At 34.1% G+C, this 15,988-nt stretch overlaps 1 protein-coding gene across 8 annotated transcripts in view; it reads right to left on the bottom strand.

Moving 5' to 3' along the window:
• The window catches only part of DMD (dystrophin), a 1,046,004-nt gene that overhangs the window by 708,159 nt on the left and 321,857 nt on the right, over positions 1–15,988 (bottom strand). The gene's annotated exons all lie outside the window — the stretch shown is intronic.

The raw sequence follows: 15,988 nt of genomic DNA, 5'->3' as shown, positions 1-15,988 counted from the left end.
CCAACAAACCTTTACACTACATGCAATGCTAGGCTTGAGCAATCCACAGACACATATTTGTGAAAACCATTCTAGGAAGCTGGAAAAGCTCAAAAACCCATGCGAAATCATAACTTTTTAAAATCAAGCAGAAGTGTATTACTGTTGATTTCTCTTTTCTGCAAAGGCCAATCTTATAATTATTTTTTAGAAGCCAAGTCTCTCATGAGAACAGAAATTTCTGGTCTACTGCATAAAGTCAAGAGAAATCAACAAGTACTCATTGATTAGTATAACAGTAGAAAACAAGGACAGAAGAAAAGAAAAAAATGCATTTGCTACGGAAGATACCACCCCATATGTTTTTCAAAAAGTTCTGAACAAGTTTAGCTAGTTTGTCAGGAATTTAATTTACAAACAAACTCTACATATAAATAAGCTTATGCTTCCATAAAAAAAAAATATACCAAGGCACTTAATGTTTTTATACTTGGCAAGAATTGTTCCTACGGACAAATTTGTGCCAATAAAATGCTCAAAGCAGCTAATAAAGCCTTTCATTGCAGTTTAGGACTGAAAGTTAAAGTTTATCATTAGAACCACAAGCAGGAACACAGAAGGCTCTGAGTTGGAAGGGACCCAGAGGATCATCGAGCCCAACTCTTATGTGAATGATCATATGAGATTAGATCCAAACCAAGTGAGCTGACTTCAGGGAGTGCAATGCTTGGAATGTAATAATTAAAAATGAAATTTCCAATCTTTACAACAACAGCTTCATTCAGAAATTCATAGATCGAATAATCACATGAAATTTATGCAGATCCCTAAATATGTGTTAGGCTAGGTAATAGTCATGACTATCACCACTTGTGTGAGAAACACAACAGTCAGTAAATGAATCCTCATCAGGAAAAGCAGGCTTGGAAATCTGATGAACTTTATAGTGTGGGTTGTGCTTATTTTTTTTTTTTGGTTAAAAGGAAGTACTATATTACAGAAATATAAATAAAGCAGCACAGAAAATGATTGGAATTTATCCCTTCAGCACAAATCAATTTTTGACCTTTGTAATTCTAGATTTCAAATATTATACAATACAATAAGAAATTGCACCCAACCACATCACATTTCTGCAGCAAGATATATTTTCTCCACTGTGGAAAGGGATAACTTGATCAGTGCTTTTCATAGGTAATAGTTTTTTTTCTTTCCATAACAATACTTCATGTTATATATTCATATCTATTACAGTGTAAAAAAAATGATTTATGAGTTGACTGAGGTTAAGGATCTCATGTTTGTAGAGATCTGTGATAATCTATGTTGTCTGAATTTTTTTGAAAAGTCTTCTTTCTCTGGATTAGACACCAAATTGTTTCATGTATGACAACTGTTTAACTAAGGACCCCCAACAACACATTGTCTGAGGAACAGCTACCAAGTATTTTTCCTAATGATCAGCACTTTCTCTGCTTTCTCTCATGCTAACATAAATATTATACAGAAGAGCACTCAAAAATCTTGGAATCATGACCTATGAAAAAAAATGGTGCCTAGACTAATTTCAGATCTGTTGTAACATCTCTCAAAGAAGTATAAAAACCAGAAAGATTCTAACAAAAATAGAAAATAAAAGAGTTTCTAGAAAGGTATTTCAAATTGTGTTCTCAATAAAAAAAAAAAAAAGAGGAAAGAAAGGCTATTTTCTGACAGAAGAGAAACAGAAAAAGACTAGGAGAAAAATACGTAAGTGTAGAATTCTAAAATTGGAACAATAAAATATCTTCAAGTATAAAAAACACTCCTTGGAGGCAACTGTGGTTTTTTGAGGCAACTTGTCAAAAAATACATATAAACATTGTTATATCTCATATCTACTACTTCTGTCAGTGTTGTTTTCTCTCCAAAAGATAACTGGCCATCCTTGCTTATCTTGCATATTGAATGAAAACAGGTATCAAATCAGTGGAATTAGCCGCAAACGAAACATGAAACACTCAGAAGAGGGCAAAGTTTATGGCACACTCTTTGTATTAAAAAGCAAAACCAAAGTAGTGTTTCAAAAATTATTATACCAATTATTCATCCCTTAATAAACCCCAAATTTTAGTGTGCAGATCCTACAGCACTAAAAATATTCCCAAAATGAAATAATCCACATAAGACAAACAAGAATGGAAACCTCTGGTACTTATAAATCATATTGGTAGGCAACCAAACAGCACAGCCTATAAGTGTTCTTCTTTATGAATTTATATGAAATCTCTTCGAAATTCCTAAGAAAGTAAGAAATAATATAATTTTAAGATGTTGCATATACTACATGGATAGGACAGTCATTAATATGGATATCTGATATAAGTTGTGATGGCTGTTTCTAAGCATATTTTTTAAGAGAATAAAAAACAACGAGGACAGGCTGAAGTCAAATTGTTATAGCCATATAATGCTAGGAAGGCTATTCTTAGGGAAAAAAGCTGCCTAAATATGAATACAGTTTCATTCTTAAATCAAAACCTATTCTTAATAAAGTATATAATGAGTATGCAACACAAACTTGATTGTCTGCAGTTAGAGCAAAACAGAGTAATTTACTGAATAAAAACTTCAACAAAATCTCATTATGGTGGTGCATCCCTCCCTCTTTCTTGGACTGCACACTCATCTCAGAAATGCATGTGAGCCTTGGCCTTGAGCTCATCACAAATATTGTCTGCTCCCATGAACTTAAGTTGGTTAACAACCTGACTGTTTCTTAATGAACAGTCTTGGAAACTCATTTTTCTTGCCTAAACCAATGAAATAACCCGAGCAGAAAAACAGTTTTGTTATCCAACATTTAAAGAAATTTACTGACCCAAATTGTGGCCAAGATGGAAAGTTCCTACGACTAAAGGCAGTTGTTTTGTGACCCTGGAAGCAGCTGTCCTGAATTGAGACCCGTTGAGCTCTCCAGGACCGTGGACAGCAGCCTCCCTCGGCAGGCGAGCCCTCCCGGAGCCAGTGAACTCCCAAGTTTGCTGTACTTGGGAGAGTGCTGACCAACACCAGTGAAAAGGACATGAGGAAATTAAATGTATAATGAACACTGCAGCACATGTAGCTGGGAATCAGTCAGGCAGTCCTCTCCCAGACTGTTTTGAAAAATGATCTGACACTTTTGCATGCAACAATCGTGGTTATTCTTATGTATGATGTAAAAATAAAAAATTGCTCTGGACTCATATGTTGTCCTCTAGACACTTTTTTTTTTTCCTTTACTTTCTTTTGCACACAGATGAATTATACCTAGATAAAACAATGGGAGTTTAATCTCTGTACATCTCACCATCCTCGGCTTTCGTGTGGGGGCTGAAAGATCCCAGGGACTCTGAAGATTTAATTTAAAGTATAGTAAGTGAAAGTAAAAATCCTCTGACCTTCGGAAGCTTGTAAAAAATTAGCTATTCCTGGCAAATGTATTAATTATTTCACAGAATTTAAACCATGAGCTTGTAGCTCCTCCAAGGTGAGAAAATGAGGGGACAAAGTGTTCCTCACCTGTTATTGCATTATGTTCCTAAAGGGAGGAGAAAGATTAGTTGTGTGTTAGCAAATTCTCAAAGAATGTTTCTCTTAATATATAAAGACTGATTCTGAGTTCTAGAAATCAGTTGGGCAGCTTTAGAAAGTAGTTTTACAGGAAATCTTTAGGGTTCATTCCAGCACTCTTATTTATATTATGTATTTCCTTCCTTCAGAAACTGCCTGTCCCATCATCAAAGATAAAGAACGTGGCTCTGGACATTTAAAGCTTTTAAACTCAAAGACAAAATTTTAAAGTAACATTTTTTATTAAAGGCCAATTTCAGTTCAGAGTATCTTTCTCATTTTGAACACCCCCTTTGCAGGATTAGAGCCTCAATTAGAGCAGGATTAATCCCTCTCAAACTATGCCTCCTATCATCTAAGAATGAAACCACTGCTCATTCTTTTGGTGCCTCCAACTTTCTCTTTACAAAATATATTTTATGTGTATTTGTATTTCAAAATTACAACTGTTAAAATGTTAAATGATAAAATGGTCTCTTCAACAATCAAGATTATGTTTTCTCAACAGATGAGTCATTTCTAGTAATAAAACTTATAAGATAAATTGGTTCAGACCACTTGTTATCATAACATTAACAATTTCATTGTTCTAAATGAGGCTAGCACTTCCATTTTATTAAGTATTTAAAAAATATCATTGTAAATGAATATAGAGTAAGAAAGTGGAGGGGGTTTTGTTTGGCTTTATTTTTTTTTGGGGGGGGGGTTTGTTTTGTTTTAATTTTTTGCCTTTTTTTTTCTACTTGTCAAAAAATCCACACAGGTTTGGCCTTATGATAAATCTGAAAAATTGCAGGTTTTGCTTGCTCAATTGAGACAAGTTACATTTTTATTACTTGATTTTCTCTGTGATTCTATTTCTACTGCATATGTTTCCACCTGGATGAATTGACCTGTCCTTGCAACTGCAGTTTTGAGATGCAGCAGATTATTAGGTCATTAAAAATCAATGGAGCTTAGGCAATGTATATGCTGAGGAGAAAAGGCAGAGCCAGGCAGTATTGATGAAAGTACATTCATTACAAAGGAAGGAAAAGGTTGGAACTATTGACAGGAAAGCAATAAAAGAAAATGAATTTCTTCAACTACTCTACACGGGTACAGCTGGTACAAATAAAGACTGAAAGAGACAAAGAATTTATTGGCATTAAAGCAAAATGTTGCACCTTGGGGACTCAAGTGTAGAAGTTAGCTTAAGACAACTTAAAGACAGTGAAAAAAACCTGCAATTGACTGGCTTGGGGAAGAGATTAAGATTGGGAACTGTGAGGACAGGTAAGATGGTGCTCTTAAGACTTATGAGACAGGAATCAAGGCTGCCAGCTACCCATAATGATCAAACATTCTAAAAAGTAAAAAACTTTTTTTTTTTCATTTTGCACACACGGTCAAGTAAGCCAGTGCTTTGCAGAAAGATTTTCCCCTTAGCTTTCTTCAACACACCTGTACTTGGAAAAATATCAAGTCATGTTTTTCTTAGTAGCTACTTGACTCAAAGTGTATCAAAACATACTGCTTTCATAAAATCTCCAGGGAAAATTTTCAGCCTCTGTTTATTTATGGGTTTTAATTTTGTTGACTTTTGCTGCTCATAAAATGTATTGCTGTTTGTAGCATTGCTGATGACAAGACACCAGTATTTGCCTCTCTAAGGAAGGCACTTCCTACTCAAGCAATTATGAACCATGGCTCTGACCATTCAGTCACTGACTGTGACTGAATGGAATTACTTTCACCATAAATACACAACAAAACTATGATTTCTTCCTGTTGAAAGGGCTCATCTACCCACCATTCTCCAAACCTTCCCTTTCCTGATGAAAGACCTGGGCACATTTTAAAGGGAAGTATATTTCAGGCGCTGTCATGTCACGCAGTAGACTGTGAGATCATTTGGCTTCTACATAATACATAAATAAGACTCCACTCTACATAATGAAAGGTGAAATTTTCACCCCAGGATAAGTTTTCAGTATTAACTAATGACTCTTCTCAGAATTCTCCAAAACTGAATGGTAACTGGGTCCTGATGAAACACTACAGGTCAAGAAGCCTGGGGCGTTTTCCCAGTAGTGCTTCCAACAATGTAACTCCAGATCAGCAGATTCAGCTTATTTGAGAAATTCCCAGAGTGTTTTGTGCTGTCTCATGCACACAGACAAAAACAGAAAAGGTAATTTTATCCACTAGTGATGATCAGACCACCTTAAAATTTGAATTGTGGTCACAGAATAATTCAGCAGCATGAAAAATACACAGGATTGAATAGACAATGGCCATGCTTTTTTAATTTCAATTTTTAAAATGTAAATTATAAATGTTGTAATGACTAAAGTAACATCCACTTTGAAGGAGACTGCTCTGAGAAAGACATTTAAAGGTCTTTAAAGATCTTTAACACCTCTTCTAACCTAAACCATTCTATGAAATGTTCTATGTTCGAAATTGCATTCCGAAAGCCTCCGTGTGGAGAAAAACTATTAAAAATATAAACAGAAAACCTGAATAGCAAGAGGTGAATTATTTCTTAGCCAAGAGAAATGCAAATGGATTGTCCAAAAATGTACTGAATTATTTTTTTAGCATGTTGTACAGGAGATTGAGATAGGAATATAGATTGCACCCCATTGCTCTCTGGCAACAGACAAATCAAGAAACAAATATCAAAAGGTATCCTGCTAAAATAAAAATGGAGATTTCAAGATTAAAATTACAGAAATGCAGGCCAAAAACAAAAAGTGGGAAAAAAATCTAGGTTTTTTTTTTTGTTTGTTTTGATTTTTTTTCTATTTTCACATATATTTTATAGTGAATTCCACAGCCTAATAGTTCAAAAAACTATGAAAAAATATAAATATGGTTTTATCATTCTGGAACAAAAAGTAGCCTTTTCTTTTCAGCATCCCATTCAGTTGTTATTTCTTCCTTTTCTTTCTCCTTATTCTCTCTCTCTTCTGCTAATGCTGTCAGCAAAATCTGTGTTATCCCACACCATAAAAGATGTTCCCATCTTCTCAATAAAAATATTTAACTTCAAAATTCTTTTTATATTCTCACAGTGCAATATCAAAATTCCTTCAAAAGCATCAACAGCCTTAGCAATTAACTTCAACAAGATACATCTCTAAGATATTTTTTTCTTTTGAGAAATAAAGATTCTGAGGCAAGAGCCAATTAGTGGGTACACTCCACAGTTTCTGTGAAGCTGAGCTTGAGGTCCTGGAGATTCCAGAGAATTCAACAGCATGTGATGAATTGTGCTATTAGAGTTGGAAGGAATTTTTAAAATAGGTGGTTTTGCAATGTCATCTAAAATCTCAGTAGTGAAATTTTGCTTGAATAAGTTGCATATCCCATTCATGGCTCTTATGAAGTTTATCCATTTTGTATTTAAACTCTTCCAAAATGTATTTTAGTTTCTATTAAAGAGGTTCTTCTTCAATGGAAACCACTGCAATGAATATGTTTTAAATTTAAAATTAAAAACCAACCAAAAGGCTGTTACAGAGAATGATCAAGTAATTTAATATTTGGGGTTTTTTTAAATAATTTTGTAGTGTAACTACCTTTCTGGTAGCTACATACTCTGAATAATAAATCAAAAGCTGTGAATAAGTCAAAATTATAACCAATCATATCCCAATGGGGTTTTTCTCCTCTCCTGAATGCAGAGCTTCAGGTTTATAAATTGGGTATTAATACAGAAAATACTAAAACACTTCTAAAAGATAAGAATGGGAACTATGAAGAAGTCCCTCTGGAATACTGAAAGCTATATGGAAAACTTTCTTAAATCCTTACAGGGAGCAGTAAATGGATAGAAAAGCAGGATAAAAATCCACTGAAGACTTTTAAATAAAAGTTGCTATCTCCAGGTCAAGAAATTTCTGAGCCACAAATCAGTGGAGAATGAGTAAGTGAGAATACTCAGATGTAGTCAGATCCAATTACTAAAGAGCTGGGCATGAATCAGTGAGTTACAAGCCTCTAAATTCCCATTATAGAGACGATGTACAACTAATATGTAGCTCTGTTGGTGCAAATTTCCTAACAGACACTAGTAATTCTGAAATTGTCAGCTTAAAAAATACATTATAAATGTGGTGTTCCAAAACCATATTCTTATCTTTACTCTTTCTTTCTTTCTCAATACTTGTTTTCATCTTCCACCTTTCCTCTTTGCTTTGCTAGTTGAGATCTAGTGAAAAGCAATTTCTCAATTCTGGAATTGCACGCTTGTTGAGATTTATTTATTTACCCATACTACATTCTTCTAGAACTAAATGAACTATTTTTGCTCTTCACATAATTACCAGAATGTTGAAACAGACTCTCCAAATATTTTATCAAATACTTTTTCCTGATATTGCTGATGTAGCAGGAAAGAATTATAGGTGCCTTAAAGGTTTAATTTTTCCAATAAATATTATCCTTCCTCATATCATATCTAAATGTACTCACATTCACTAAAATATAATGCATGGCTCTAAGCTGTAGGTATTAAATAGCATATTCATTGCAGTTGCCATCATGTATATTCACAGAAAGGGAAAAAAAAACCAAAACAGGAACAAGGCTGAAGAGTGAAAGGAAAAACAGAAAATTAGGAGGCTCAAGATGAATGAGTTAAAACTTGATTTAAGCACTCATTGCAGAAGAGAGAGATTTAGCGACTAAATTTAAAAGGGACAGGAGAACCATGAAAAAATGAGAAGTAGCAAAAGATGGCATGACATAACAGAGAAAGCAGTTCCTTGGTGATGTAGGGAAGACACAAGAGCACTGTGATTAAGAGTGTGAATAGAAGTAAATGAGATCAGAGAAATACTGAAGGTAATTTTTAGGACCAAAGATATTGGACAGAAACTGAATGTATTCTGGAAGGGAGTAATCAATTACAAACAGACCAGAGGACACTTTTAAAAAGGAATCTCTACTGAACAAAATGACATTGATGGGCTGGAGTAACATACAACATATGCTGTGCTATGGAATTGTACTTTGTAATTTATTTGGCAAATGAAATTCAAGTGGGAAAACTTATACAAACACGTATTCATTTATTGTTATCATATCTCAACACCTTTCAGAATGGACAAAATGCTGTAGAATCTCTTTTATTTTTGATCCTACTGTTAAATTCAAAGTCAGGAAGTCCCCTCATTTCACTGACAGTCTCTGACTTGCACCTCAATTTGCTGCTCTCTGTATGTGATGCTGCTAACACAATCATGGTAGGTTTTTTATTTTATAAAGAAATCTTTAGAACTTATGTCCCTCTCTTCTCCCTTTTCTGTTTAATTTTGACAGACAATAGAATTATTTTTAAAATTCTTTTGTTGATACTCCAGGAACAATGTATTAGAATACAAAATAGAGAAAAATCAATATTAGATTTGCTTTATTTTTGAAACAAACAAAAACCCAACCAAACAAACAAAAAAAAAACCACAAAAAAACCACCACCCACAGAACTGAAATTGATATGCGTTGTCCACTAAACAAAGCACAAACCACTTCAAACTACCAGAGAGAAGACCTCTCAAAAGGAAAGTTAGGAAAATGTTTTACTTTACAGTGAAAATATGCAAGAACTGGCAATTCAGAAGCTGATACAAAAAATATACTGGACCAACAGGTCTTAAGCCCATTGTCATTTTGTTCAAATGAAAATAAAAAGCACTTTTGGTATAAGCTGCTGCAAATATTGTTATGTTAGATAGGCTGCGAATACCAAAGAGAAATCTGCAAAGATTACAGCAGAAATAAAGAAGGTAGGAACATATAAACCTGGAGGATGGCCTACATAAACATCAAACATAAAACTTGCATACCATACTTTCACCTGTCTATGTATTTTTGTGGTTTCAGCCTCCTCTAAACACACAAATATTTATATATTAATGGAACTAGGCTTTAACTTAAAACAGATTTTTACTCTTATTCATGCTAAAGAGGTAAACTTTTTTTTTAATACTTTACAAATTACTTGCAAAAAGTTCTTATAACTACTTCCATAAGAGATTGTTACTGTTTTCAAGTAATCACTTTGATTGTTTTGGGGGAAAATTCCATTTTGTACTCTTAAAACATACATCTGTTTTTTCAAGTTTGATACCTCACTATGTGATTCACAGTTTACTTAAATGACTGTTTCTGCTTTAATGACATGACTATCAAACAACTAAACGCTCCTTTTTAATTTTTAAGAGTTATTTATAACATCAAAATGTATCTACTATTTCTTTGCTACACCTTAATTAAGTCCAAACAAAACAAATGCCTTCTGTACAAACACCATGTTGTTCCATATAATTTTTATATTTTTGTTTTTTCTGCTATGTGTTATTATTCTTTCAGGACTGGAATTTTAAAATAAATTTTCAACATCTAAAAAAGTGTTTTTTACCCTCCTCCCCAAATCTATTTTTCTTATAAAAGGTATTATTTATTCCTTCTTTTCCCTTAACTCATGGATTACCACAGGCTAACATGCCTATGGTACTATAATAATAATAATGTATAAAATAATACTGTATAAATACTATACTATGATAATATACCTATTATAATAATATATACCAATAATAATAATAATAATAATAATAATAATAATAATAATAATAATAATAAACCTATAATAATACTGTATAAAATAATTATAAATCTTAGAAAACTATACAGCAAAATTCTTTAATACTACTGTATATAGAGACAGATGCCTTTGCTGTAGGAAATAAACATGGAAAATCTAAAAGATTTTCTTTTCTATACTTGGATCTACAGTCTGTACATGCAGACCAAAACTAAGAAATATACATTGCAGTATCTTAGAGGGAGAGTCTTCTACACAAGCATTACAAGACACAGCTTCTACTGTATCAAAATCATTGAAGGAAAGAAAGATATCAGGATGTGCATGATCAGTAGAGATCAGCAATCCGGCCTTCCAAAGGTCACTGCTTCAGGTAAACACGCAGAATTCTCCCTGCCTTACAAATATGAACTAAAAAAACAATCACAACACTTCCTACAGACCCTGAAAACAGACAGCTTCAATGGTATGGTTAAATACAACAGGCAGAAGGAAAAATGGTTATCCACTATCTCACAGTGCAATGATTTAGGCAAAAAGATATTCCAGAAGCAAAAACTCACATTGGCTCTGCATGGAAGTGGGGAATTAATTGTCCCTTAACTTCTTAAAATCAATAGAACCATTTATAATACACCAAAAATATTTAACATTTTCCAATGAAGAGTATTGTATGCATTTGGGGGCACAAAAGTTTTCTCCACAGAGGTCTTAGCACTTTCTACAGGAGTAAAACACAAACCTATTTCCTCAAAGTTACAGCTACACTTGGGCACAGGCATTTTAAGGGCACAATGCAGATCCTGCACACATTTTTTAAAGCTATCTTAATTAAAAACACTCATTGGTTTTATTTTAGCTGTATAGAATTCAACCACATCATGGTGTAAGACAGGACAGGAAATTAAAAAGTATTGTAATTAAAACTCAAAGACTTTTAATTAGAAAATAAGATCCTTAATGTATTCATAGTATTCATATATATTTAACCACCATATGTTTCAGAGGTAATCCTCTGAAAGCCATTGTATGTTGAAGTGAGTGTATCCTGTCACACTGCACAGAAAGTCAGAGAAACAGGATGAAACTGTTGGGGCCAAGAGAGCTTCTCTCATTGATGAGAGCCAGCGATGCCATTGAGAATGAGGAGGCTCTAAACTAAACTTTCTCTCCTGTTCCTGAGAACAGGAGTAAAATGTGCTGCTGCTGCTACATCAATATTGCAGGATTTCTTTGGATTAGGGGTTTGGGGTTTTATCTCATGTCTCAGTGGGACACACAAAAAAATTATTAGCTTAGCATACAACCAGACAATCTCATCTTTGATGTCTTTTTAATTTTACTAATGTAAAATCTGGATAAATTAATAAGTAAGAAAAATTCCTAATAAACTTAGTTTTAAAATAAAGTTATACTATCTCAAATGATGAAGCAAGATTTCATACTATTGAGAAGTTCACTTCTCAATAGTATGAATATTCTATTGAATAGTTCAGTTCTCAATAGTATGAATATTCCAACACTTCTCAATAGCAATACTATTGAGAAGTTCACATGCTATACAGAGATGAGCAAAATTTTAACAATAATGCTGTTTATAATGATGCTATAATCTTGTCTCTAGAAAATTACTTCAAATTGCTTTTATGTCCTGTTGCTTTGAGAAGTTTTTCAAAAGCTATGAGTTCTATATAATTTTTTTCTTGCATTTCAGAGTTTTTCATAGGTGTGATGAGTTTGACTCAAAGAGTGCAAAGAGTTAATTGCTTGCTTTCTGAATCTCAAGCTAAATTCACTTTTTTGTGTGCATAAAGTGAAAGGCCTGAAACGTTTGAAATGGGGATGCGTAAGTACTTCAAATTGTACCAATCCTCAAATTACTTCAATTTTAGTCCTCAGATTAGGAAAAAATGAACACCAGTCTGTTTACCAGTAAGGATTTTCATTAACATTGTGTCCTATGTTTGACCTTGCCCTTCCTTTGCATCAAATCCACTGCTGATACAGGCAGTTCTTCACTGTTGCCTAAAATCCACAGGCAAGAAGGGGAATTCAAATTTACTAATGTATTATTTTATATATTGTGGATATAAAAAAAATAAAATGTTCACACTAAATGAATGTGTCCTTATTTACTGTATTTACATCCATCTCAACAAACCTTACACATACTTTATGTTCAAGAGACTCAGTGGCACAAAATTATTTAAAAGAATAATTTAAAATGTTATCCTATATATCTTATTGCAGGCCTTGGACATTAAGCTATTTAGCAACCATAGAAAAAAGGTTCCTTTCCAAAATGAGAGGCAAAAATAGTTGAAACTGCAAAATTCAATGAAATTAAGTGAATCCTCTCATTCATATTAACAAAGTTTTAAATTTGGCAAGACCAGATTTTTAGAGCAGGTTAGAACTTTTAAAACAGACTTTTCTAAAAAAACAAACAGCTGTATCACTATCCAAATTTGAATCTAAGTAAGTCTTGTTAAGTGTGCTTTTCAAAAAAACCCAAAAAAACCCCACAAAAAACACCCACCAAAAAAACCCCAAAAAACAGATGGAACTTAATATAGCATTGAAGCTAGTTGAAAACACCTAAAGAGAACCTGTAAGAAAAAAACAGTCTAGGTAAAAGTGTGTTCCTGAAGGTACGTACAGTTATCTGTTCAAAAACACATTCACATATAATGCAATCAGGAAATGACTGGTATAACATTTCCAAGTTTCTAGTAAGAAAAAAATATTCCAGAAACCTTCCACTTTAATGCAAATCAAATTTAATTATTAGAAAACGGGTTTTTTCTTACATATTTCCAACCAGTTATAGGTACACTTATGATTATGACATTATCAATTTATTCAGTTACTGGATTCAATCTGAATATACAGCAGATATATTTTATCTGGGAATTTTAACTTTATGAAAAACACATTACCCTTTCTTATCAGTCAGTAAGGAATACACTAACAGATCACATGGGAAATTCCATGTTACATTTCCAGTGCCCCTTGTTAAACAAGCTTTACAGTTATCTTAAGGAAAAAATTATAGTTGATAAAGTCTTAATAAAAATAAAAGTTTCTCTCATATGTTTTAAAGTCAAATGAAGTTAGAAATGGATGGGAAAGTCAATAAGTAATTACTTTTTTATGACAAACTAAAGAATTGTCATTACCCATTAGGGGTGGAAAAACCCCCACTTTCTCTAGTGAATGTGAACAGGAACTTGTACAGGGATTGGAGAACTGTGCAAAGATCTTTGGAGCAGAGGCAGCTGAAAGCCTGAAATTGCACTTCTGAGCTCCTGGGCTGATTCCTGCCACTTGCCAGCTACAAGCAGCTGGGACTGGTTGTAAGTTTTGCTAACAAATGGTCTAGACATGGTTTAGCATGCTCTAAATCCTGCCATTATTGAAGAGGCAGAAGACAGAAGCACTCCTGGTGAGACTCATCATGAGTTGTTCTTCTGCTCAGAGACTGTTTAGACTGGGAAAGCTGCAGTCTCATGGCTATGCAAAGATCACCTGCTGACAAAAAGAAGCATCCTGAAAAGAATTTGTGTCAGGGAAGAGAATGGGATTTGGAAATAAAGTGGAAAAGATGCTGACTAAAAGAAAGATCCTGCAGATCAGAGAATTATAGAATATCTCAAATCCAGGTGGATTGGTTCCATCTCCCTGCTCCTCACAGGGCTACATAAACTTAAATCATATGACTAAGAGCAACAGCCAGGCTCTGCTTGAACTCTCACAGGCCTGGTGCTATGATCACTTCACTGACCATCCTCTCAGTGAAGAGCCCTTTCCTCATGTCCACTCTGAACTTCCCCTGATGCAGCTTCACAGCATTTCCTCCTGTGCTGTGGCTGGTCAACAGACAGAGATCTGGAGACAAGCAGCAGGTGATGCCTAAGAATTCTGGGCAGTGATGTCCAACATCTGTAAATGCAAAGCAGTTGCAGAGCTCAGCCTGACAGCTGGACCAGCAGCAACCTCTCTGCCCCAGCAGGCAAGTTGAGGCCTTATGAGCTCAGCTCTGGGGCAAACCAAATAAATGAGTGTGTAGAAAGTAGACTAAAAGCTCTGATACATTGGAAACTTGATCCACTACAAGTTATCACTTTACCCAAAAGAGTACTAACATTTTTGACAAAGACCTCTTGAAAAAGAATCTACAGTAAACATTCAAACAAAACCAAAAAAAACCCCACAAAAACAAACCAAAAAAAAAAAACCAAACAAAAACAAACCACACTCACAAAATGAGTTAGAACTGCTGCTGGTGGCTACACACAAAGCAGTGACAGGAAACAACTGTCATCTTGACAGACCTCCAGGCTCAGACAAGAAGCCATCTATTTTCCAGACTGTTACTGAAACTATAAAACATATATAAACACACTTGAAAATGTCTGCTTCATCATTTTTCAAACTGTTCCTTGAACACATGGCATCCTGGAGACCTCCCTAAGAAAGACTTGCACTTGGCTTGATTTTTCCATCTCTGCTTTCCTTTGTTCTGACCTCTGATGGCAAATTTTGCTATTATATTATGCCTAGCCTGAACACTAGGGATTTTATTTAGCTCTACAGAAACAGTTCCTAGCTTTCTGAAAGTTTCTATTTAAATGAGAATACCCAGGCTAACACCAGGGACTATCATTATATTCATTATATTCATTATATTCAAATTATATCCATCATGATCTAGTGACTAAATGTGTAGATAATTCAGTATTTCTGCAGTTTCCAAAATTCTACTTTAAATTATGCCATAAATCCCTCCAATGCTGACACAATGGGATATTTTATGTGATAAGTATCTTACATTAGAAATACCACCAAAAATTTGGAACTAAACTTCTATTTGGCTGTATTTAACTGTCTTGTGATGCCTCTCCAAAAGAGGACTTCACCATAAGGTAAACAGGACAGTATTAAGATCACAGCTTCTCAGTAAAAGAAATACCTGGTTTAGTACAAAGGAGAGCAATAAAGCAATCCTGTGATGCTGTACCACTAAATTCTGTGGCACAGATGAATCCTGAGGAGTCCCAGAAAGGAGGTCTCACAGCACTTTTAAAGAAGTTAAATTGTTGGCAGGAGACCAAGAGTGTGGCAAATTAAGGGTCTAGAAAACCACCATTCTCAAGGGCAAGACTGCCAGAAGAGTTCTGTGCTGTGGGAATAAATTCAGCTGAATTTTATAAGGAGTTTTTAGTGACTTTTCAAGTTAATTATTATAGTTATGAGCTGACTGACAAAGTGCCATACAGAAACTGGGTAAAATTCACATTAAAAAAATCCAGAAAACATGCAAACTGCATTATAATACTTCTGTAAAACACAAGCAAGGACTGGATGGTTAGGAATTTCTCACAAACTAATAATGACAAGGTTGAAGCCTGAGATGAAGCCCCTAGTTCTTAGGACCCAAAACACATCATTATGTGCCAGCAAATACAGTCCCTATTTACCACTGCTTCATCTCAAATTATTTCAATTCAAATACACTGAAGCTTGTCAGTTTAAAGGTTAAACAGTAATTCTGCACACTAACTGTATTTCATACAATGTTATGAATGAAGAAAATATAACTCCTGCTAAAAGAACAAAAATCTACAGTCATAGAGATCAATGGGCTTGATTTTGAATAGATAATTTAAGGCAGTCAAACTCACAGACACCTTTCTGACAGGACCTATCAGAAAGTTATTTACAGAAACACCAATCTCAAAATACTCACAGATTTTGTTCATCCCCATTTTTTTCAATGCTTATATTTTCAGCACTGTTTTTTTTCAATAGGAATAGAAG

The sequence above is a fragment of the Agelaius phoeniceus genome, chromosome 2, assembly GCF_051311805.1.
Source record: "Agelaius phoeniceus isolate bAgePho1 chromosome 2, bAgePho1.hap1, whole genome shotgun sequence".
NCBI classification, from domain to species: domain Eukaryota; kingdom Metazoa; phylum Chordata; class Aves; order Passeriformes; family Icteridae; genus Agelaius; species Agelaius phoeniceus.
Note: the sequence above shows the minus strand (reverse complement) of the source record. Positions and strands in the feature narration are given on the sequence as shown.